The sequence below is a fragment of the Chiloscyllium plagiosum genome, unplaced genomic scaffold (assembly GCF_037043375.1).
Source record: "Chiloscyllium plagiosum isolate Xiang-an unplaced genomic scaffold, Cpla_swu_hap1 HiC_scaffold_37, whole genome shotgun sequence".
Taxonomy (NCBI): domain Eukaryota; kingdom Metazoa; phylum Chordata; class Chondrichthyes; order Orectolobiformes; family Hemiscylliidae; genus Chiloscyllium; species Chiloscyllium plagiosum.
Window position 1 is genome coordinate 5819844 of NW_028270175.1, and position 25518 is coordinate 5845361.

General features: G+C 38.9%; 1 protein-coding gene across 4 annotated transcripts in view; it reads right to left on the reverse strand.

Annotated features, from left to right (window-relative positions):
- Positions 1-25518, reverse strand: part of pex14 (peroxisomal biogenesis factor 14) — a 254740-nt gene that overhangs the window by 42364 nt on the left and 186858 nt on the right. The window lies entirely within an intron of this gene.

The following is a 25518-nucleotide window of genomic DNA, read 5'->3' on the forward strand; positions in this document are numbered from 1 at the left end:
AAACATTCCTCATATGTTAAGCTTTACATTCCTGGGAGCATTCTCATGAATCCCCTCTGAACACGTTCCAGGGCCAGTACATCCTTTCTGAGATATGGGGCCCAAAACTGCGCACAATACTCCAAATGCATGCAAGTCATCACTTTTGTGGATTAACTGTTTCTAAAATTTTGCTCTTTGCCAGCAAGGTGATCACCCAAGGCAAGCAATTCCATCTAAGATATAACGTAAGTTGAGAACAGTTAATAGACCAGTCGAAGAGTGTGGTGCTTGAAAAGCACAGCCAGTAAGGAGAATCGACTCTCCTGCTCCTCGGCTGCTGCCTGACCAGCTGTGCTTTTCCAGCACCACGCTCTCCGACTCTGATCTCCAGCTCCTGCAGTCCTCACTTTCTCCAGGTTTGTACTATGGTTTAACCAGTAAACGTATAATGTAGATGTAGCGCAATAATCGTTGGTCAAATTCTCCTTTCCCTGGTCCCGGGGAATTCTACTTTACAGGATGCTCCCGTACTATCATGTCACACTATGACACAGCTGCACATGGTTTTCTGACAGCCCATCACACTCAACAAGTCATCTGAAGGAAGAACAATCCACAAAGGGAGTCAGAAACACAGATCATGTCCATCAGAGCTGCTCCCAAACATCTGGCTGTCAAACAAAAATGAGGGAACTATTTACCAGCCCAATCTATCAGTCAGGGACAAGCAATAGAAAACAGCAGAGATAAAAACAGGATGAATCAAAAAGGAGGAGGTAGCGGGGGTGTCATAAAAGTAGTTACAGAAGTACAAGGAATTACTAACAAATTTATTAAATACAAGCTAAATATTTCTTGGTACATTAGTTGAGAGTTTATCAGTAACTAAAGCTCCATTGCAATCACTCAATAAATCCTGTTAATAAAGACATATGTTAAGAGTTTATTTTGTGGTCTACATCATTAAAATGTATTTGAATTCTGTATTCATCTGGCTGTGGTAATTAAGTCATTAATCACAAATACATGAAGAGAGTGCTGCCACTATTTTTGTTTTCAAGAGGAATCCACTGATTTGAGAAGACAGGAGGTCGCTTATGAAGCTTGGTCCACATTTAACAATCTGTTTTGAAGTTCGAGAGGTTACATCCGTGTTTAAAGACGCAGACACACATGAAAGTACAGTTCCCAGCATGCGACAATTTGATGACAATTACCAATTTGCCCACAGCTTGCTAAAATCCAGATGGTTGGCAAAACAAACTGCATAGTGCTTCATAGATTAAAAAAGAATAATATGGTCTGTCTCATTCTTTGAACATAATTCAATCCCCAACCACTGGGCAGCCAGCCATACCTTCAGCCACCTACACTCAAAGTTCTGGAGAGCTCCCTCTCTAAGCCTCATTCCAATTCCACCCCTCTTCATTCTTCCCTATCTTCTCTTTTAAGACCCTCCATAAAACCTCCATCTGACTGAGCTTCCATCTGCCCCTTCTAAAGTATCCTTCACTGGCTTGGTGTCAATTTTTGTCTGATAGCATGACTGTGAAGTGTCAAGGGACATTTTACTTGATGAAAGGTGCTGGATGAATGCAAGCTGTTGTTGTTGCATGAACAAGGAAAATAAACAGCTGGGAACACTTCAGAAAGAAACAGTATTTGAAAAGACATTTACCATATTACTGCACAGAAAGTAGACCCCTGTTTGAAGTCATACAGCAATAGTGTTAACATAAAATCATTTACTGCCCCTACTGTTCACAAAAACAAGGAAGTAAGTTTCTGCCAATTAAAGATAAATCTTCAGAGATGTACCATTGTAGGTTTGGCCCAGTGCTGACTATGATAATTGTGCTGATTCTAGCCCTTGCATTTTCAACACTCTATTTCCAACTCTGTACTTTCAAGGCGTGACACTTAAGATGAACTTCTCACCTTCAAAATGAGCACACCAAAATGTTCAGAAATGATTACATTAAAAAACAATACATTTCTGCAAAGCATGCTATGTCTGGAGACTACTGAAATCTGTTCATAGATATTTCAAAATGAAAACATATCATGATGGAAATGCTAACTTTAAAAAAAATTTAAACTGATCATTTGATTTATATATTCATCAGGATCAGAAAGCTGGAAAAAAGATAAATTGAACACTTGCTTGCTAATTACCATTATCAAAATGGTACAATTAGAAAAGGTTAAATATTTAATTAAATACATTGGTCTTTTGTAGAATCATTATTCCCGAATGATAGTATTTGCAATCTAATATTCAACCAAATTAATATGATTTTTTAAAATGCTTATTTTAACGCATCAGAAAACGGTGACTCTTGAATCATTTGGCTACAAACAGATTTATAGTGCAAACCTCAATATTAAACAAAGGTCACATTGTGATTTAAGATGTGTGATATTTATATTAACATAATTTATTTTAAGAGGTTGGAGTTTGAAGTAGCAGCATGGGGGTCTGTGTATTTGGAGGTTTAATGATTAACTTGTCGGTATCATTTGTTTTAAACTAGTATGAGAGTGTGTTATAGAGTCAGGATAGTCAACATGGCTTTGTACGTGGGAAATCATGTCTCACAAACTTGATTGAGTTTTTTGAAGAAGTAACAAAGAAGATTGATGAGAGCAGAATAGTAGATGTGATCTATATGGACTTCAGTAAGGCATTCGACAAGGTTCCCCATGGGATACTGATTAACAAGGTTAGACCTCATGGAATAAAGGGAGAACTAGCCATTTAGATACAGAACTGGCTCAAAGGTAGAAGACAGAGGGTGGTGGTGGTGGAGGGTTGTTTTTCAGACTGGAGGCCTGTGACCAGTGGAGTGCCACGAGGATCGGTGCTGGGCCCTCTACTTTTTGTCATTTACATAAATGATTTGGATGCAAGCATAAGAGGTACAGTTAGGAAGTTTGCAGATGATACCAAAATTGGAGGTATAGTGGACAACGAAGAGGGTTACCTCAGATTACAACAGGATCTGGACTAGATGGGCCAATGGGCTGAGAAGTGGCAGATGAAGTTTAATTCAGATAAATGTGAGGTGTTGCATTTTGGGAAAACAAATCTTAGCAGGACTTATACACTTAATGGTAAGGTCCTAGGGAGTGTTGTTGAACAAAGAGACCTTGGAGTGCAGGTTCATAGCTCCTTGAAAGTGGAGTTGCAGGTAGATAGGATAGTGAAGGCGGCGTTTGGTATGCTTTCCTTTATTGGCCAGAGTATTGAGTACAGGAGTTGGGAGGTCATGTTGCGGCTGTACAGGACATTGGTTAGGCCACTGTTGGAATATTGCGTGCAATTCTGGTCTCCTTCCTATCGGAAAGATGTTGTGAAACTTGAAAGGGTTCAGAAAGGATTTGCAAGGATGTTGCCAGGGTTGGAGGATCTGAGCTACAGGGAGAGGCTGAACAGGCTGGGGCTGTTTTCCCTGGAGCGTCGGAGGCTGAGGGGTGACCTTATAGAGGTTTACAAAATTATATGGGGCATGGATAGGATAAATAGGCAAAGTCCATTCCCTGGGGTTGGGGAGTCCAGAACTAGAGGGCATAGGTTTAGAGTGAGAGGGAAAAGATATAAAAGAGACCAAAAGGGCAACTTTTTCACAGAGGGTGGTACGTGTATGGAATGAACTGCCAGAGGAAGTGGTGGAGGCTGGTACAATTGCAACATTTAAGAGGCATTTGGATGGGTATATGAATAGGAAGGGTTTGGAGGGATATGGGCCGGGTGCTGGTAGGTGGGACTAGATTGGGTTGGGATATCTAGGTTGGACCAAAGGGTCTGTTTCCATGCTGTACATCTCTATGACTCTTCTTGGAGTGCTGATGAAAACGTCTTTGCACCGGGAGAGGTTTACAGGCAGACAGTGAAAACATTGAACGGCATTAGCGTATGTTCAGTGAAAAGAGTCAGGAGTTGATTGTTTTGTTTATGAGAATATAGATTGTTTGGAAAGCTTTTGGTTTCAATTTGCAGGAGTCCTGGTTGTAGGTGAAGTTAGGTGTCAGAACACGGTTCTCCTGGATTAAGGAATTAATTCAGGGAAGTTAGAAATGGGTTACCTCAGTCTAAGGGATTTAGTGGGAAAATTTGAGACAAAAAATGTTTAGTTAGGAGCCTGAAGGAGATATTTGCAGTTGAAAAGGTTAAAGATCAGTTGTGTGAGTACTAAAGTAAGAAGCTATCAAACTCTAAAGATTAGGCAATGAAAGTAGTAGTTAAGGTAAACATATAGATGTGATAGGGAAGGGAATCTTCTCTGGTATGACTATTATAAAGGCATGCTATTGCCATAGATGGAATATTGTATTTTTATCAAGTGTTTTAAATCTTTCAACTTGTGATATATGTAAAAAAAATTGGTTTATTCCATTTTATTTTCTTTTGCATAAGAAACTTGTTTTTCTGGTTCAGCACAAGACCACCTCAATGATATAAAACAATCTAACAAGCTGGATTTCAGTCTTAGACCTGACTTATCCAGTAATAACATCAACTGGAATCAAAATAATATTCATTTTGAGTACAACAAATGCAACAAAGATGCTTTATATTTGATATTGTATGGAGAACTTTAGTTTTGAACATTGTAGGAAATGAACTGTTATCAAGTTTTGTGGACATTTAAAGTGATTAAAGCGGTAATTGAAAATTTGTGTAGATGCTGGAGGTTTTATTTTAACAAAGTTTCCTAGAAATTTGATGTCTGATGGTAACTGTTTTTTTTTGCTTTCGACCTGTCTGTGGCTGGTTTTGAACAGTAACTAGCTTGGAGAGGTTCTTGTTTTATCAAGATATTTTGGAGAGAAACCTGCTAACAATAAGCTGAGTTGGAGGAAAAATTGCTGTGAACAAGTTGATCTCTCTCATTCTGAAAAGAAAACCTTCTACATCAGTTCAGGGTGCAACCTATCGGTTAATTTGAAAGAACAATTCAAGGTCATATTTGTGAGGTTTTTATTTGTGAATAAGCTGTGTCAACACGACTTTGTACAGAACTGTACATGATTAGTGACTTGACCATCTATGCCAGAAAATCAAAACAACAGACTCCAAAACATTCTACACTTTATCCTTTTCCCTTTAAAAACAATTAATTAGCATTCACTTTCAGAATGCCTCTGCCTAGAAATGTGTTTTTCTCTTTTCCTGAAAAGAGAGAATGCATGTGGATATGTGTATGTCTGTCTGGTTTTCAGAGATACTTATAGGGATAAGCATTTATACTTCTCTATTATTAACTGTACATATTAATCATTGCACTTCTTCTGAATAAGTTTTGATTGACAAGAAACCCACAATTCTGTCTTTTAGGAAATCTCATTAACACATCTTTCTGTTTAAATCCTGACACAGATAGGGTATTCAATTGATCATCTTGGTGACTGGACAAACTATTTTTATTTTACATTGCAACCTATTGAGTAGAGGAACTACAGCGCTCCTCCAGTCTTGGTCACAACACCAGCTATAGCCAAGACATTCAGGGATATTAATACATATCACCTTTTACTTTCAATAGAGCACAAGCAGCAATAGTGCCTTAACACCAGCAAAAAGTCTAATATGTAACATGGGTCGGTAAATAGGCCATGTATTTGCATTGGTCTTAAGCAGTGCCCAAATCTTTAAAGAGACAATGTCCCAATGCAGTTTTCACATTCAGACTCTGAACCATGCATTTGTAATTGGAGCTAAAATAAAGGCAAGTTATAATCAAAACAAAAAACATTCATATCCTAATGTACATCCACATTCAAAATGCCCTTTTCTATCTTTTCCTTCCATTCAAGTATATGAGTAAAACAATACAAAATAACTAATACCAAATGGATTCCTCAGCCTCTTTCTATCAAGAAAATTACTGGCAGATTTTTAGGTAGATTCCATTGGCTGATCAAAAGTAAAAAACGACAAAACACAGTCACAAATCAAAGTATATTTTACTTAAAACATGAAGAAATACCTATTCTTATTGATAATAACCACAGACAGTTGAACCCACTATTGAATAAATACATACAACTTCAATTTTAGCAAGAAATTATAAATCTGTTCAGTTCAGAATTAAAAAAATATATTTCCTTCATTAGACTTTAGCCTTTAATACACAAGTCCTGTATAAAAATATTCTGTTTTTTGACCAGCACGAACATAATGGGCCAAAGGGCCTTTTGCTATACTGTAGATCTCTATAACTAAAATATACTTCATGGTTTCTTCACCACAGAACTTAAAACCCAAATTAGCATCTGTTGACATCTTCCATTCAGAGAATGATAGAGGATATTTTTAAACTAATAAAATGCTAAATCAAAATACCTGAATTGTCATCAGTAAAAAGGAAGACATGTCAATGACTCTTTGTGCCTTAAATTTTCTCATAGCTTGCTTTCACTGCCACAAGCAAATTATTTTATATGTCAGTTTAGAACCACCATTTCTGGACAGCTCCATTGATTCCAAGGTCCTGAATGCGGCTTTATGCATTCAAAGCTATTAGTAGAGTTTGTGAAATCACTTCGACTACACTACGGCACATAAATAGGAAGGGTGAGGGGGTGTAAGAAGGATTGGGACAATCTGTGCTACAAGCTCATTTATCTCATTTGGTATGCTGTGTGCACTTAAGTACAACATCCTCAATCCTGCATTGTCTACTACCTTTTTCAGAGTAATTTCCTTGTCTGCTGTGCCTGAAGTTAAATTCCTGACCCTTACCAGACTCTTGTCTTATTTATCTGGAAACTTTTAATGACCTCTGCTGAACCCTCCCCCCCACCTTTAACTGTTTCCATGCAATTAAACCCACCTACCCAGCATTTAAAACCCTATCTCTGCTCTGCCCAGGACTGGAAGAAACTACCAAGGACTCCATTTACACTTCTTGCCAACATCATCAAATACCCCCTTCTACTCCAGTAATGCTCTCTTCCAACCCCTTCCATCAGGCAGAAGATACAGAAGCTTGAACATACGTACCAACAGATTCAAGAACAGCTTCTTCCCCGCTGTTATTACACTGCTGGTTAGACCTAATTTCAAATCTAATGCTGACCTAGCTTTTGTGCCCCTCCTGTGCAGCTGTAACCTTATATGCCTCACCTGTCTAAGCACCCTATGATCTGTATGTCCTTGTATGCTACGATCTACCTGTACTGCTCGCAAGACAAAACCTTTCATTTGACTTAGGTACATGTGACCTCAATAAATCAAATCTAATCAATTTATACCAGGATTTGCCAGGATTCTAATCCCTGAGAGAGGGTTACACACAAACTCGACTTCTCCATCTCCTGATGCTGCCTGGATTGCTGTGTTCTTCCAACCTCCTGCCTGTCTACCTAGGATTCTCATCCCAGCATGATTAAGGTGGGTCTGTTCCATCCGAATAGCTCCATCTTCCCCCGTACTAATGCAAGTCCCATGAATTCGAACCAGTTTCTCCCAGATCAATCCTTGAGTCACGCATTTACCTTTCTAATCATATTGACCCTGTGTCAATTACCTTGTGGGTCAGGTAGCAATCCAGAGAATATCATTTTGGTTTTTCTTTCTTATTTAGCTCATATTGCCTCAGCAGAAACCTCTTTCCTCTTTTAATCTATATCATTGGTACCTATATGGACCACAAAAACTGGATCTTTCCTCTCCCACATTATGTTCCTCTGCAGCCCAGATGAGATACCCTAAACCCAGGCAGGCAATACAGCGTTCAGGACTCTCGATTCTGGTCACAGAGAACAGTGTCAGTTCCCCTGACTATACTATACTATCCCTGATGACAACTACAATTTCCCCTGTACTATAGTGCTATGGTCAGTTTTTTCATCCTCCCTACAGCCCCTGCGCTCATAAATACAGGGAGCAAGAATCGCAAACCCGTTAGACAAGCTTAAGAACTGAGGTTCCTTCAGCAATACCTCCTGGAATGCTCTATCTGCCTCGCTCATAGCCACACCCTCATGTTCCTCACCACTGGCCAAACTTGAGATAGTTTATCTAAGGGTGTGACTGTTTCCTGAAATACAACGACCAGGTAACTCTCCTCCTCCCTGATGTGTTGCAGTGCTCGAAGCTCAGAAAGCAGCTCATCAACTCTGAGCAGGAGTTCCTCAAACAGCCAACACTTGTTACAGTTGTGGTCACTATGAACCACAATGGAGTCCAAGCATCAAATTTTCTTACTGGTTAGAAACCAGGTAATTTGCTGTTCAATGGAGAGATTCTGATGTCACCACTTAGGACTCGAGAGGAAAATCTCAAAGAAGTTTCTTGATGCCAAGGTTTGGATCTTTTCACACTCTGTATTTTTTTTCAAACTTTCTTGCCACAGCTCATGCCACATTGGGATTTCCACTCTTAGACTTTTTCCAGTACTAGTTTGCAAATCATTGATTTGTTTTAGAAATAAAATTTTATAACATTTTTAGGAAGTTTATGGCATTGAAGGTGGCTATTTGGCCTATTATGCCATGCTGGTTCTTTGCAAAAACAAATCCTAATGCCCTGCATTATTCCCATAACCCTGTATCATTCTCCAGTTTACCAGCTTTTCTGAAAAGAGATGCAATGCCTCTTTGCATTGCAATGAGGTGTGGTTGGTTCTGGAGCACAAGCTTTCAGTACTTTGTTAGAATGTTGTCAGGGTCCAAAACCTTTGTAGTGTCCAGTACTTCCAGCCATTTCTTGATATCACATGGAGTGAATTGAATTTGTCAAAGACTTTTAGCTGTGATGATGATAGAAACCACAGGAGGAGGCCAAGATGAACCATCCATTTGGCACCTTTGCCTGCAGATGGATGCAAATACTTCAGTGTTCAAGGAATGTGAGATCTTTTGCGAGGAGGAGTCAAGGATCCCTTTGAAGAGTGGGATGATATGATGGGTGAGTGAGAGGAGATTATCTCAGGCATAGGAACCATTAATAGTATTAACTGACAGAGGAACTAGAAAGATTAGGTGCATGGTCAGAGTTTTGGCAGAATAAGGTTGAGGGAGCAGAAGAGAAGTCTTACAGAGAAAGTGAGCTCAGTGAGATCATTTCATCATGTAATCATTACAGTGACGGAACGAGGGGAGATGGGGGAAGAAACTACAGGAAGATGTGAGCTCTTGGTTGAGTCGGTGATGTTTAGAAGACATTTGGTTTGTGAGCTAAGAAAAGTACATAGGCTCCTCATTTTTGGATATCAAGGTGATGAAGGTGAGCTGGAGGTTCAGAAGATGGATTGCAGGGGTAGAGAGAAACCAGAATTATCTTTGGTTCAAAGGATGATCCTGGAATTTTGACAAGTTTTGGCTGAGGACAGCAGATCCCACAGATGCTGATAAGCCTAGATGAACGATTCTGCATTTTCTTTTCAACGTATTTCATAATATTCAGGGTTACGAGATAGACCCCTTCACATTCTAGAATATTAACACAATCCAGGAAGGAACTGGTGTGCAGAAATCTACAAATGTTAAAAAAGCCTTAAAACTGAAATTATAAAAAAGCCTCAATCACCAACCTTAATTTTAAAGCATTCGTCTAAATCTCTCAGAAATCACATGATCTAATTATTAGGTTGCAGTTGTACAAATTACTTTTTAAGAAACATTGACTTTTATCTTAGAAGTTAGATTCATATCACATTATGCCATACCTACCTGAGCACGTATTCCAGTGTAACACAGAGTGCAATAGTGAATCAGGTCATTCCCCTTCACCATCAAACCTCACCATTTAAACTTCTCAAAAATCCCCAATGAGGTCTGCGGTGCGTCTAATTAAGGTCATATATGCTAATGTAGACACATAAACAACAGGTTGAAAATCCCGTACTTATTAATTTAGAAACTTTAGTCAAGATTTGTCATAATAATAGAGGAGTGTGTGGTGGGTGGAGACAGGGGATTTACAGCGCCCAGTCCTCACAGCTCATCCAGTATTGCCATTCAGACTTCTTGCACTATGTTATATTATTCACAAAAAACAACAGGAGTAGTTACGATATTTATTTCAATTACTTCACTAATGTTCTTTAGAGAAGGAAACTACTGTCCTTACCTAGTCTGGTATACATTTGATTCCAAACTCATAGCAATGTAGTTGACTCTTAACTGTCCTCTGGGCAATTAGGGATGGGTAATAAACGCTGGCCTAGCCAGTGACACCCTCAACCGTAAAATGAATAAAAGAAAGGATTATATCCTATTTAAAAGAAAATTTAATATATTCTGAATAAAGTATGATGGAATGTTGCAACCTAAACATACACATGAACTTGCAAAAACACCTATTACTTGGACATTTATAGAAAATTCCAGTTTGGTGGTCTAATTGAACAAGAGTTTTGAAATTGATTCATAATCAGCACTTAGAAGTTTAGAAATAAAACCTAAAACGTTATGATTTCTCCTAAAACTGCTCGTTTGATTCATATAAGCAATGTAGTCCTAGTTTGTAAGATTGTTATGTTTTGAAATGGTCTAATTTCAGATAAAATGGAGGAATGAAGAAAGTCATGTGACCTGAATTCTGCCCAACAAGAGGCTCGATGGCTTGGGTAATAAAAGTTTAAAAAGGGAGTACAGATTGTTGTACTGGGAGGAAACTGCAAGATAGTTACCCTGGAAACACTGACCAGAGCATCTCTATTGATGGCAGATAAACTCTCAAGTCTCCAAATCTCACTGGGAGGCATTCAGAATGTCAGGTGTTGTGAACATTTATCTTTATACTGTCTTTTGAGTTTGGTGGGGTGGGTAGGGGTCTAAAGATTAGGTAATTAGCATTTTGACTTTGATGCAACGTTCATGTGGCTCATATTACCATGATGGCGGAGAGTCGTAGAGTCCATAGGAGAGTGTTGTATAATCAGGCTGCAGGATTTTTCTAACATGTGACTAAACCAGACAAAGACAGATCAGTCCACATGGAACTGAGAGCATGAGGAAGTAAGAGTGCAAGAAGGTAAAGACATTCAGCTTCTCCTGTTCATCACGCAGAATGTGGATGAGAGCTTGCGCTCAAATTGAAGAGACTGAGATCATGAGGTTTTAAACAAGGCTGCAAGACTTGCCCAGCTTTGGCTAGAGAGAAGGACCTCCAAGATAAATCTCAATGTGAAAGTCAGTTTGGATACGAGAAGTTATTCAGCTGGAAAAGAAGAGAAGAAATTGGAAGCTGGCTGCCAGGAGTGTTTGGAGAATGAATTGTCCATTAAAGGGAGACAGTAAAGCAAAACCTTCAAGGATGATTGTTGATCATTTTAAAAGTTAAAGTGGTTCTTTTCTATAACTTAGAGTATAGGTTCCTTATTGAATAAGAATAGACAATTTATTACAGTGTACATCTTAAAACTTTAAATTTATTGACTGATCCTACCAGTTATTGGAAATTTAAGTATATTTGCAAAAGTAATCAGTCTCTAAATAATGCCAGCACTAACTAAACCTAACTTTACCATTCACTTGTGACTTGAATCCTAGTGTTTCCTAGATTTAAGTGGTAATACATACAATATCCCCTAATAGACTGTGGTAACTTTAGAAAGCTGCCACAACATCCCTAAAACAATCTATTTCTCTTGTCAGTTTTAGTTTGCCAGGCAGAGTGAGTAAGACTGAAGTGACAAAACTAACAATAATTATGTTTCACTCCAAGTTGTCTGCTGTCTTGCTGAGTAAAACTTTCAAGATGAGTCAGTTTCCTCAGGGAAACTGTCACTTTTCTCACTGAAAGCCATTGCAGTTTTGCAGAAAAATTCTGCAGTGCCTTTTAAAGGAAACTACATATATTTGCATTTCATTTGTATGGGAATAAAATTACAAGTGTACATGCACATGAAAATGGTGATCAAAAATGTGCAATAGCCAGAATAATAAGAGTATGCTGTTCTGGGGAAATCTCTTTTTGTCTGAAATTCCAGGTTTCACTATTCTGAGCAGCACACCATTCATTTCCAAGATAACTGGATTGCTTCAACAAAGCCCAGAATGTACCTTAGTTAGTGCAGTTTCGACAACTTCACACAGGAGCAGAGAGAGAATAATTAAGACTTTTTATTCAGTTTGCAGATAGATCTAGCATTTTGAAGTAATGTTTTTAAAAAAAAGTTGAGGTAATAGCTGTCAACTCATAATGACACTGAATCTCTTTAAAAATAGCATTCAAATCTTCACATTGGGGTGAAAATCTTCTGTATTCTTAACATCAAACAATAGGATTGTACCATTGATTAACAGAGATAAAGTCTATTTTGAATTTCAGTGATACTGAATTTAATTTCATTTCTAAAAAAAGACAAGAGATTAATGACACGTTACATAATTTCCAAGAGTTTCTTATCATCTGTTCAAGGTCACAGGCATTCCTAATGACTGTTACACTGCACCAAATTTGATCAGAAGAAACATTTGTCATGAGACTGGACCTTTCCTGGTTTATCATTGGGTTGTTTTTTTTTACTGCAGTCTAACTGTATTTCAGAAGCTGTTATGTGGTTTCCCTAGTTATTTTCAAGGATGGTAACTTTGAAGTGAAATCCAATTGACTCAGAGGTTGAGCGTTAACATTTTGGATCTTCAAATATGACCAAGCAGGCATGGTAAGCTCGAGGGATAGCTGACAAATATTCTCCTCCAGTTTGTTTTGGCTATAATATATTCCCCGAACATTATGAACACAATAATTGATCTGTCTCAGAGTCAGATTTGCACAGAGGCATGAAGATTCCGCAGACCATGAAAAATGGCAGGTTGGAACCAGATGCACAAATCCTGCTCCTATTTCCAACAGATTAATTTTTTTTTGTCAGTATTGAGAAGGGTTCAGGCTGTGAATCATAAAGGACGGATACCCTGTATTCAGTAAGATCATTTGACCTTAATGCTGAGTGCAAACAGATGCCATTTTGGCCTGTTACAAAATAAATAACCAACAGAGTAAGAATTGTGAATTGATGGAACACTCTTGGGTTCAAGTTTCATGATCTGAAATTTGTTTTTAAATTTCCCTGCTCTTTAAATAAGTAACAAAATGCTGAAGTTGTTGATGAGAGTTTAATAAAACTTTGTTGGATGCTTTGATTGAAAGGCCATCTGGTGTCAGTTAGAAAATAAATAATTAACATCTGATCATGCAGTTTAATAAAATTCTCTGTTAAAATTTCCCTAAGGCCTCTTATTCTGTCATTATGAATGCTTTTCTGTTTCAAAGGCTTTAAATATCACAGCAGGTAGTTCTGTGTTCACTGTTCAACTGACAGGTTAAAGAGGCTACTAAAGGATTAATTGTCCTTGACGTGGGGTCTGAATAGAAATGTGGTTGCATTTATGAGAGATTAACCATAATTAAAAGCAACAAATGGGTTTCTTTCTTCATTCACTAACAAGTGTGTAATCACAGTAAGAAAAAGTAATTGATGGAGAGCTGACTTTAATGGGACAATAACAGAACTGAGCAGTTTAATTGGAACAAGACGTTGGTGGGAAAAACAGTACCTGGTCATCTTCAAAGAGCAGATGGTTTGGGTACAGTCGAAGTACAATTCCTCTGAGAGAAATGATACGACAAACAATCCAGAGTTTCCAGGATGACAAAGGAGATAGAAATTAACATTAGAAAGAAAATGTGTGCTTATGGCAGACGTAAAGCAGGAAATACAGTATAGAATCAATAGAAAAACCAAAGATTTTGGGGGGGGAAGGTGAAAAGTAATATAAGCAAAGTGGAACTATGAGAAAATAGCAGCTAATATAAAGAATAATCCCATAGTCTTCTAGAGGCGTTGACATAGTAAGAGAGTGGTTAAATGAGGAGTTAGGGCTGATCAGAGACCAAAAAGGTCCCCAAAATGTCTTCGATGTATTGTTAGCACTTAAATTGACAAGGCACAGGATGAGATGCATCCAAGGATTTTGAAGGGAAAAAAGAGTAGAAATAGAAGGTAGAAATTGCCAATAATCTTTCAATCTTCCCTGGACTCCGGGAAGGTGTCAGAAGACTGGAGAATTGCAAACATTACAGGCTTGCTTGTAAGGATAATCCCAGTAATTACACACCACTTAGTTTAACTTGAGTGAAGGGGAAAATTCTAGAAACAATTATTTGAGGTACCATTATTAATGACATAAAAAAAAGATGATTTGATTTCTGAAAGGTAAATTGTTTCTACCCAGCTTACTGGAGTTTTATGTAGAGATAACAGGAAGAATGTACTGAGGTTTTACCTGTCCTCCGGTGTTAGGAAGGATAGCACTGGCCTCGTTGCCATGGGATACTCTGAGTAGTTGGAGTGTTCTGTACCATCTGTCCCTCAGAATAGTTTGTCAAGGAAAACACTTTTGATCACAAGTCCATAAGAAAGTGGTCAGCACAGTGTCCTCTAGACCCTGTGGGTAAAGGAGAGGGTGGATCCTGCTGCATGGTTCCCTGAGCAGACTGTCAAACCCATTTGGCAGAATACCTCATCACTAAAACTTTACAAGCACCAAGTCATAGCTTGGCTGATGGTGAGAAGGGCAGTTCAAAGTTTGTGAGAAGATTTGTAGCTCGGGTGCTCGTTGCTGTGGTTCTGTTCGCCGAGCTGGACGTTTTTGTTGCAAACGTTTCGTCCCCTGTCTAGGTGACATCCTCAGTGCTTGGGAGCCTCCTGTGAAGTGCTTCTGTGGTGTTTCCTCCGGCATTTATAGTGGCCTGTCCCTGCCGCTTCTGGTTGTCAGTGTCAGCTGTCCGCTGCAGTGGCCGGTATATTGGGTCCAGGTCGATGTGTTTGTTGATGGAGTTTGTGGATGAGTGCCATGCTTCTAGGAATTCCCTGGCTGTTCTTTGTTTGGCTTGCCCTATAATGGTAGTGTTGTCCCAGTCGAATTCATGTTGCTTGTCGTCTGCGTGTGTGGCTACTAGGGATAGCTGGTCATGTCGTTTCGTGGCTAGTTGGTGTTCATGGATGCGGATCGTTAGCTGTCTTCCTGTTTGTCCTATATAGTGTTTTGTGCAGTCCTTGCATGGGATTTTGTACACATTAGTTTTGCTCATGCTGGCAAAAGGGCAGTGCCTGTGAGATCTTTCATGTACGCCCAGGTTCTGTCTGTGCCACTACATGCTGAGGGGGAGGTACGTGATGGTAAAGACTGTCACACATCATCTGCCTTCACAAAGAATGTCTGAACAGAGATGCAGTAGTGTCAAAATTCATCCAGGACTCTGAGTTCTACGGTCTGTTCCTCAGGATGCACACAGGGACAAACATTGACTGCATCTGGAGGACAGCCCTTCACATGTTTTATGGTCTGCCCAAAACTTGATCTTTCCGGTGTAAAGAGTTGACTTCGACTGAGTGTTGCAGAGCGGCACATTCCAAGGCCCAGGACTAAGTGCTGAGGGACACACTAAAGCTTGGGGCAGCTGCCGTCTTGCCGCAGTAGGGAAAGACCACTGTCTGAGGTCTTTCTGCTGAAGTACAATGGAGGTCCATTGAGTTATCAGATCCTCCCAGTGCCTCAAGTATCGTTTTGCATAAGTAAGAAATTGATTAGATTAGATTAGATTAGATTAGATTACTTACAGTGTGGAAACAGGCCCTTTGGCCCAACGAGTCCACACCGACCCGCAACCCACCCATACCCCTACATTTACCCCTTACCTAACACTACGGGCAATTTAGCATGGCCAATTCACCTAGCCTGAACATTTTTGGACTGTGGGAGGAAACCGGAACGCCGGGAGGAAACCCATGCAGACACGGGGAGAACGTGCAGACTCCACACAGCCAGTTGCCTGAGGCGGGAATTGAACCCGGGTCTCTGGTGCTGTGAGGCAGCAGTGCTAACCACTGCGCCACCGTGCCGCCCAATCAATTGGGGTTTTTTTTTTGCAACTATAGGGAATGCCAAATTCCAATATTTATCTGTTATTCATGTGCAAAGGCTGTACTGAAATGCCTCAGTAACTGTAGGTATACAAAGATTGTTTGTGGATAAAGTATATTTTTGCAATAAAAAAAAGCAGAAAGGATGGATGAGAGTAACATTGCTGATGTGTTGTACATAGATTTCCAGAGAAAATTTGATATAGTGTCACACAACGTTACAGGTCATAGTATAAAAGGCACAGTAGCAACATGGATACAAAGTTGGCTGAATGAAAGGAAATAGAGTGTAATGGTGCACAGATACATTTTGACCTGGAGGAAGGTTTCTAGTGGAGGCCCCCCAGGACCCTTATTTTTCTGGATTTATATTAATAATCTGGATCTTAGTGGTGTAAAGGACAATTTCAAAGATGACAGTAAACTTGGAAAAATTGGAAGCTGAGAGGAGGACAATGTGGAACTCCTAAAGGATGTTGACAAGTTGTTGGAGTGGGTGACTAGGTCGCAGATGAGATTCAACGCAGAGAAGTGCTAGGTGATGATTTTGGTAAGAAGAACAGTGAAAGACAATATAAAATAGGTGTACAATTCTAAATGGGGGTCCAAGAACAGGGAGACCTGGCTGCATATGTGAACAGGCCATGGAAGGTGGCTGGGCAGATGGAGAACAATTCATAAAGCACGCAGTGATATGGAGATGCCGGTGTCGGACTGAGGTGGACAAAGTCAGAAGTCACACGATACTAGGCTATAGTCCAACAGATTTGATTAAAATCACAAGCTTTCGGAGCACTACTCCTCCGTCAGGTCACTTCACCCAGCGAAGGAGCAGCAGTACGGAAGCTTATGGTTTTAAATAAAACTTTTGAACTATAACCTGGTGTCATGCGACTTCCAACTTTAAAGCATAGTGTTCTCGGTTCTATTAATAGAGCATAGCGTACAAGAGCAAGGAGGTGATGCTGAACATATACAAGCTACTTGCTGGATCTCAGCTGTAGAATTGTGTACAGTTCTGGGCTTCATATTGTAGGAAAGATATAAATGCATTGGAGAGAGTGCAGAAGCAAATTTAAGGGAATGGGTCCAGAAATCAAAACATTCATTACAAGGATAGCTTGAAGAAGTTGGGACAGTTATTCTTGGAGAGTAGGCCGAGAGGAGGTGCGATAGAAAGTTTCAAAAGCATGAGCAGGCTGAATAGAGTAGATCGGGAGAAGCTGTTCCTGTTCGTAACAAGAGGGAATAGACTAAGTGATGGGCAAACAAAGCAAGGACGGTGTGAGAAAAGATTTTTACAATTTGACAATTCAATCGCATTCTGAAACAGACATTTTATTGCACACAGTCCCCCAGAGGACTTAGTCATAAAGTCATACAAGGAATCCAGAATCTCAGTGTACTATTAAAAATGCTTCATTAATGTTGATTATTTTTGAAGGCATCTCATTAACTATCTGGAAATTAACTTACATGCAGTTTTTGAAGGCAAGGTTGAAACAAAACTACAGAATTTGAAAAAGCTGCATTTGAGGAAAAAACAGGCCAAAATAAAATGATTTTGCCATGCTATTCTTGTGGTGTAACGATTTTTCAATGTATGGTAGAAAGCACAATTAGCCACAGAAAACTCGGCACAACATCGTGGGCCAAAGGGCCTGTTCATGCTGTACTTTTCTATGTTCTAAAACTTGCTAACGTAGCTGAAGGAAGCACCAAAGCAAACTGTGTATTCGGTTTGAATTGTCCATAGGGAGAAACAAGACAATTAACCGTAGTCAAAAGTTGCATTGTTCCTAGTCGACAACCATAATGCAGCATGAACAGAGGAAGTTTGCCAGCCACAGTCTCAGTTGGGAAAGATTTTCAGCACAAGATTACAAAAGGGAAGAAATGGGATAAATGAATAACGATGGCAAACAGTACAGAGCAAACAGGAGGTTCAATGAATGGAAATCCACAAGCCAGAATATAAGAAACCTTAATATACTACCTGAAGACATGTTTGCCTGTGCACTCTAATTAGTATAAAGGTTAAGGAGGACTGAAAAATAATTTATCACACAAATTACTAAGTCCCTGCATAATGTTTAAATTGACAATAAATTAAGTAGATGGTTACACAAGATATCACCAAAATAATTTCAATTCACAAAACAAACTAAAATATTGACTAAACTTAGCAGTGTCTGCTCACATATTGTTCAAAATGCTTCAAGTACAGGATTGATAGAAAAAGAAAAAAAAACTGTTTCTAAAGCAGGATGACATTTTAAACATGAATAAATGCAAGGTATTGTGCCATTAGAAAGTGGTTTGAGTGAAGAAAACAACCTGCATTACTGCAGTAGGAAGAAAAAATGCTGGAGAAACTCAACACATCTGGCATCATCTGTGGAGCGAGAAACAGACAGCTTCTGCACTACTGCATATATATTTGAGATGACAATGGGAAATCTCAGCTCCAGCTTACTGAGCCTTTCCAAAATGTTTATTGAAGGAAAAAAATAGAAGCGTTACTTCAAAAAGTCTTGTTATTTTCAAAACAATTTGATCGTAAACTGATAAGCAGGAGATGGACATTTTTTCACAATAGCCTTACAAATTTGAGAGCTCCCATGATGTGCAAATTGCATAAAAATTTAATGCTGAACGGCACAAGATTTCATCTATGATTACACAATTGTATCTCATTTTGTTACCATTTTGAACAAATCCATGGTTTGTTTTGAGCACCGGATTTTGACACTGACATTACTGTTATTGACTGATGTAGTGCAATTTACAATTCAAAGCTTGGGAAGAAACTGAAAGAATCAAAGTGATGTTTTTTCTTATTTATATAACCTTTCAAGATCTATTTTTAAAAAGACCTGTTACCACTCTTAACATTAATTCCCATCATTCCCAGAGTGCCGTTATCAACGTATGTTGAGAAACTCTAAGATTCGTAAGCCACATCCATAGCTAGTCCTATTTCCACACTCCTGCCCAGCAGGATAGAAAGCTAAAAGTATCCGAGTGGAATAAAAACTAGGGAGAAATTCAGCACGTCTGGCAGCATATGTGGAGTGAGAAACAGAATTAACATTTCAAATCTGACATGATTTTTTTTGGAATGCAAAGTAAATTTCACCACATCAGCAGTATTCAATTAGAAAATAATCATAATATTATAGATCTGGATTCAGATCATTGGTTTGGTGTAAATTCTGTTGAATAATGAAAACCTATGTAGATTTGCAATGATATCTTATCATTTTGCTAGTGAAAAGGCACAGAAATCATACAGGCATGCATCTAATAACTTAATTTCACATGATTGTCATTGTTTCTGATTTTCCTAGGCATTCATCACAAGTGTAGCTCATGTGTTAGAGTAGTCTTAACAGTATTTTTTTTTAGAATTACTAATATGCTTACTGGTTTCAACAGTCAGTTTCAAGATACATTTGCACCACTTCTACTTGCAGTTAGATTTCATTATATTCATCAGTTATCTAGAACTTGGTCAAAGTGCACAGATGAAATGATTTCCTCTGTTTTAGGATACATTCAACAGTTTCCATACTGGCCTTTTTAAAATACTAAAGAAGGATCTTAATTTCTGAGATTTGAGCATTTAACACTACCTTACATTTTTCAATTATATGCCACTTCTGTAAAGTGATGCCTATATTATGATGATTCTCACTAAACTCTCTCAAATTCACATTGCACTGATCCTTATATTTTTACATTTCTTTCCCAACTCTACTAAATTTCTTCAATTTATGCAGAACCTTTTTAGCTGGAGAATTCTGTTGCAGCGTTATCTAACCATTTGGTAAAAGATGAGTCATATTGGACTGTTGCTTGCATATAAAGTACAAAGTGTTAAATGACTGAATTGTGCAGCCAATGAAACTACTGAATACAAGAGTCTCTGAAGCTCTGAATTATCCTCTTCCTGTGTTTGAGTCTCAAAAATGCCACTTTACGCACTGCCTGATCTCAAAGCATTTTGTTTTTGTTCACACTGTCTCCCACTCTTATTCTTTCTCAGGATCTCTGGGTTCTGAAGATCCTCTAACAAATCAAATCCTCCCTTCAAATTCGCAATAGTCTAGATTTGTCATAAATAGTGCTTCTGGGATTTTAACTGGTTTCACTTTTATTCTTTTCACACTCTGGAACATGGCCTTTCAGGTTGATTTCTTTAGAAAAATGCACTGTAGCACTCTTTTTGCTTGTATTTCAAAACAGAAGTTATTTCACTAATACAACGAAAAATACAGTACCTGATTATTGGAAAAATTACGTAAGCAGACCTGATTTATGTAGTTCCTGAACAAGGATTTTTATTTTTAAAACAAAGTTTTGAGGATGTGATTTTCAGACAATTACTTTAACACGTTTAAAAAGTGACATTTATTGACACAGATTGCGGGTTTTTGAGTTAGGTAATATCCATTTGTAATGTTTCATTTTATGAATGAATCTAAGATGGAGTAAAGATTGATTTCTGGTCTCATCCTTCACACAGGAATGTAGCCATGATGCTACTATGTAAACATGAGCTACCTTTATCTTTCTCCATCTGCTGCTACATTTTGGACATACACATACAATCAATTGTTTTAGGAGTTTCCTAGTCAAAAATGTTTCCAGTGTACCAATAAGAGATTTCATTTATTCCCTATGCTAATTTGCAACACTACCACTCCTAATGAATGCAGTATCTCCTAAAACTACTTGTTTTTCTAATTCAGTTACGCAAATATGTATGGTAATAAAATGAACTGTTCAAAATTCCATGGAACAGCTTTACATATTATCAGGCTCCTGTTACCTCTCCATGCCAGGAGAGTTGAACTGGAAGAAAACCTGGTTGGTCCCTCAATAAAATGCACCATTCTGAGGAAGGGTCACTGGACCCGAAATGTTAACTCTGATGTCTCATCACAGATGCTGCCAAACCAACTGACTTATTCCAGCAAGTTCTGTTGTTTCTGATTTACAGAATCTGCAGTTCTTTTGGCTTTTATTTAAAATGCACCAAGTTCTTCTTGGTGCTTAACATAGGAAATAAAATTTCAATTAGCGGAAGAAAAACCCATTATCATTTAAGTAACAACTAAAAATTACAGTGATATATTTTTGGATAGATGAATCAAGATGCGCTGAGTAGTCTTCCCTTCAGAAGACTATCTAAGATTACAAAGGGACCTTGATCAATTGGTCAATGGGCTGAAGAGTGGCAGATGGAGTTTAATTTGGATAAACGTGAGGTACTGTATTTTGGTAAAACAAACAAACAGGTTCAGGACTTATACAATTAATGGTAGGACCATGGGTGGTGTTGTAGAACAGAGGCCCCTGGGATTCAGCTCCTTAGTTCTTTGAAAGTTGCTTCACAGGTATACAGGGTAATTAAGAGGGCATTTAGCACGCTTTCCTTCACTGTTCAGACCATTCAGTATAGGAGTTGTGATGTCATAATGAGAATGTGCAGGACATTAGTGAACCACTTTTGGGGTACTGTGTACAGTTCTGATCGCCCTGCTATAGGAAGGATATTAGCGAGTTTTGAGAAGATTTGTACTGGATGTAAGTTTGCTCGGTGAGCTGGAAGGCTTGTTTTCAGACATTTTGTCACCATACTAGGTAACATCATCAGTGAGCCTCTGGTGAAGCACTGCTGATATGGCCTGCTTTTTATTTGTGTTTAGGTTTCCTTGGGTTGGTGACGTCATTTCCTGTGGTTTTGTCATCTCCTGGTCTTTTCCTCAGAGTGGTAAATGGGATTCAAGTCAATGTATAGGGTCTTTCAAGTTTATTAGCTGCTGTTTTAGTGTGTTGGTGGGTTTGTGGGCTCGCATGATGCCAAGGGGTCTGAGTAGTCCGGCAGTCATTTCCCAGATGTCTTTGATGTAGGGGAGACTGGCTAGGGTTTCTGGATGCATTTTGTCTGCTTGTTTGGGTTTGTTGCTGAGAAATTGGTGGACTATGTTCATTGGGTGCCCATTCTTTTTGAATACACTGTATAGGTGATTTTCCTCTGCGCTTCATAGTTCCTCTGTGCTGCAGTGTGTGATGGTGGCTTATTGAAATAATGTTCTAATGCAGCTTCGTCTGTGGGCATGACCCATCCTATCACCTTAAAAATATGGCCCCTTGTCTTGAAATCCACCACTCTTGGGAAGAGACACCTGCCATTAACCTTACCTATACTCATGATTTTGTGAACTTCTATAAGGTCACCATCCAACCTCCTACGCAGCAGAGAGAAAAAAAAGACTATCCAGCCTTTCCTTATAACTCAAAATTTCCATTCCCACAAACATCTTGGTAAATCTTTTCTGAACCCTCTCCAACTTAATATCCTTCCTGTAAAAGAGGGACCAGAATTGGACAGAGTACTCCACAGGAGGCCTCATTAACGTCCTGCATATCTTCAACTTGACATCTCAACTCCTCTACTCAAAGGTCTGAGCAATGAAGGCAAGTATGGTAAATGCCTTCATAACCATCCTGTCTACTTGTGATTCAACTTCCAAAGAACTATGAACTTCAACCCTAGGTCACTCTGTTTTATAACACCACCCAAGGCCATACCATTAATCATTTAAGTCCTGCCCTTGTTTGTTTTACCAAAATGCTTGCATTTATCCAAATTAAACAATGTGCCACTCCTCAGCCCTTTGACCAGTTGATCAAGATCCCTTTGTAATCTTAAATAATCTTCTTCACTGTCCACTTTACCACCAATTTTGGCATCATCTGCAAATTTATTTACCAGGTCTTCTAAATTCTCATCTAAATCACTTATAGAAATGACAAAAAAAAAAAGTGGATCCACCATGGATCCCTGTGGAACATTACTGTTAACAGGCCTCCAGTCTGAAAGACAACCCTCCGACGCCAACTCTGTCTCCTGCCATTAAGCCAATTTTGTATCCAATTGCCAAGTTCTCCCTGAAACCCACGTGATCTAACTTTACTAATTAGACTACCAAGTGGAACCTTGTCAAAGGCTTTACTAAACTCCAAGTGAAAAACGTCAACAACTCTGCCCTACTCAATCTTGATTCACTTCTCAAAAAACTCAATCAAGTTTGTGAGACACTATTTCCCTCACACAAAGCCATGCTGACTGTCCCGAATCATTCCTTGCCTCTCCAAATGCATATAAATCCTATGTTTCAGAATCACCTCCAACAACTTACCTGTCACCAAAGTCAGACTCACAGGTCTACACAGTTCCCAGGCTTCTCCTTACATCCATTCTTACAAAGGCATAATATTAGCCACTCTTCAGTCATTCGGCACGTCACCCACTGTTATACATAATACAAATATTTCTGCAAGGGGCCCTGCTATTTCTGCCCTAATTTTCCATAATGTCTCTGGATACACTAGATCAGATCCTGGAGATTTATCCACCTTTATATTTTCTAAGTCCTCCAGCACATCCTCTTCTGTAATGTGAATTGTTTTTAAAAACATCAATATTTATTTTGAGTTCTCTAGCCTCCATTTCTCTCTATTTTTGTACAGTTTCTACTGTAAAAAATATTCATTTAATATCTCACCCGCCTCCTGAAGTTCAACACAAAGATAAACTCTTTGACCTTTAAGGTGCCCGACTCTCTCCCTCTAGTTGCTCTCTTGCTCTTAATGTACTTGTAGAATCTCTGTGCTGAATACAGAGTTACTACACATTTTCTCCTGTCTTTACAAAAGGTAAGCTGTAAAAGCAATAGATGGAACATCTCAGATTGTAAATGATGAAACTATCTTAGAAACAAAAGATATTAGTTTCCAGTGAGGTACAATTTGCTTCTTGTACTATGGAAAATAAGTAAAATAAGCACGTTCATATTAGACAGTACTAAATTTCAAGATATGTTTTATTTCATGTTAGGAATAATCTGGGTTTACTTTACCATTCTTACTTATATCTGTGACAGACTCTAGAACAATATCTCCTCTCCCCAGAGTCTAGCAATCAGTCTTTCTGCTTTAGCTTCTATTATCTTGACGATATTTATATTTGCCAATGCAGTTTTGAAGACGAACCATACCATAACTGATGGTCCTTTTGGAATGAATCAGAATGCAATATTAATATAATATTTATTTGCTATTTCCACAGAGAGGGAAAAGATTTGGGGAGACCTGGGGGGTGGCTGTTTCACACAGGGGGTGGTGCGTGTGTGGGATGGGTTGCCAGAGGAAGTGGTGGAGGTGCAATTGCCGCATTTGGGAGGTGTTTGGGTTGGTGTATGAATGGGGGGGGGGGGTTTGGTGGGATGTGAGCCGGTTGCTGGCAGGTGGGACTAGATCGGGTTGGGATATCTGGTCAGCATGAATGGGTTGGACCGAAGGGTCTGTTTCCATGCTGTACATCTCTATGACTATATATAAACCCTTTCCACTTTGCCAATTTTCCAGCCTTTCTATGTATTGCATAATCATTAGGGAACTCATCAAGTTACAGAAATTATTCTTTGGACTTTTAATACTCCATAATTGCAGGCAACATCATTAGATTTACGTAGAGTTTGAGGGCTCTTACGGCATAGTGGTTATGTCCATTCTGAGCTAGAAAGCCTGGATTCAAATCCCACCTGTTCCAAAGGTGTCCCCTAACACATCTGAACAACAGTGTCTGTGTTCAACTACATCTGAACACTTCAAAAATACAAGGTGTGGTGTGTATTAATGCAGAACTTGCATTTTTTTAAAAACTATCAGTGTTCTGGACACTCATGCATTTTCAGCACTATTTAAGTTATTTTAAATGATGGAGAAAGTGTCAGGTTTATGTTCAAGTTTGCTAATAGCCCTCAGACAGGGATAGAGTGCTATAGTCACCTGTAGCACAGAGGAGAAAGATAAACTGGAGTTCCTCACTCCAAGTAATGCTTACTGAACATTTCCACATTTGATAATCAGATAAGAACAGGAATAGGTTTGGTTGTTCTTCTCTCTGAAGTCTACTAGCTTGCTGACAGTTACATGAAGAAAGTATCAGACAGCCGACAGTGCCCTTGAATTTGGAACTCAAACAAAAATCAGAATAGAAAAGAAAACTCAGTGTAAACACATTTCCAAATCCTCTATTTGTTAAAACACAAGAGAGTCTGTGGCTAGTGGCCCTGCCTCTGTGGCAGAAGCTCCATATTTGAGGGGCATGCAATGTCCATTCACACAGCAGAGAATAGATTGATTGTCAACCTGTAAATCCTTCCAACATGCCTATGGCAGATGGTAACAGCAGGAGTGTTTCCTGGTCAGCTAAAACTGTGTAGTATTTGCAGACAGAACTGCCACTCCATGTGTAATCTCTTGCCACAGGCTGTATGCCTGGTGAGGTCCTCCTCACTTCAAGGGACTGCTGATGATTTGTTGAAACATTGGGTGCTTTTGCCAATATTTACAATTGGTAAAACAAGTAGGAAGTTGTGGTTTCAAAAAAATTCCTTCTGAAACGAGGAAAATAATTTTGATCAAAGCTGTCACTATACCGCCTTGCAGTACAGTGACCGATCAAGGAACATTCATTTTCAAACTGCTGGAACCAATTGTTGACGCTGTAGAGCTAGCTTCCTAAGGTGGTTACCCTCAATACTAAACCATCCAGTTCTTAGACTTCCATATGGCT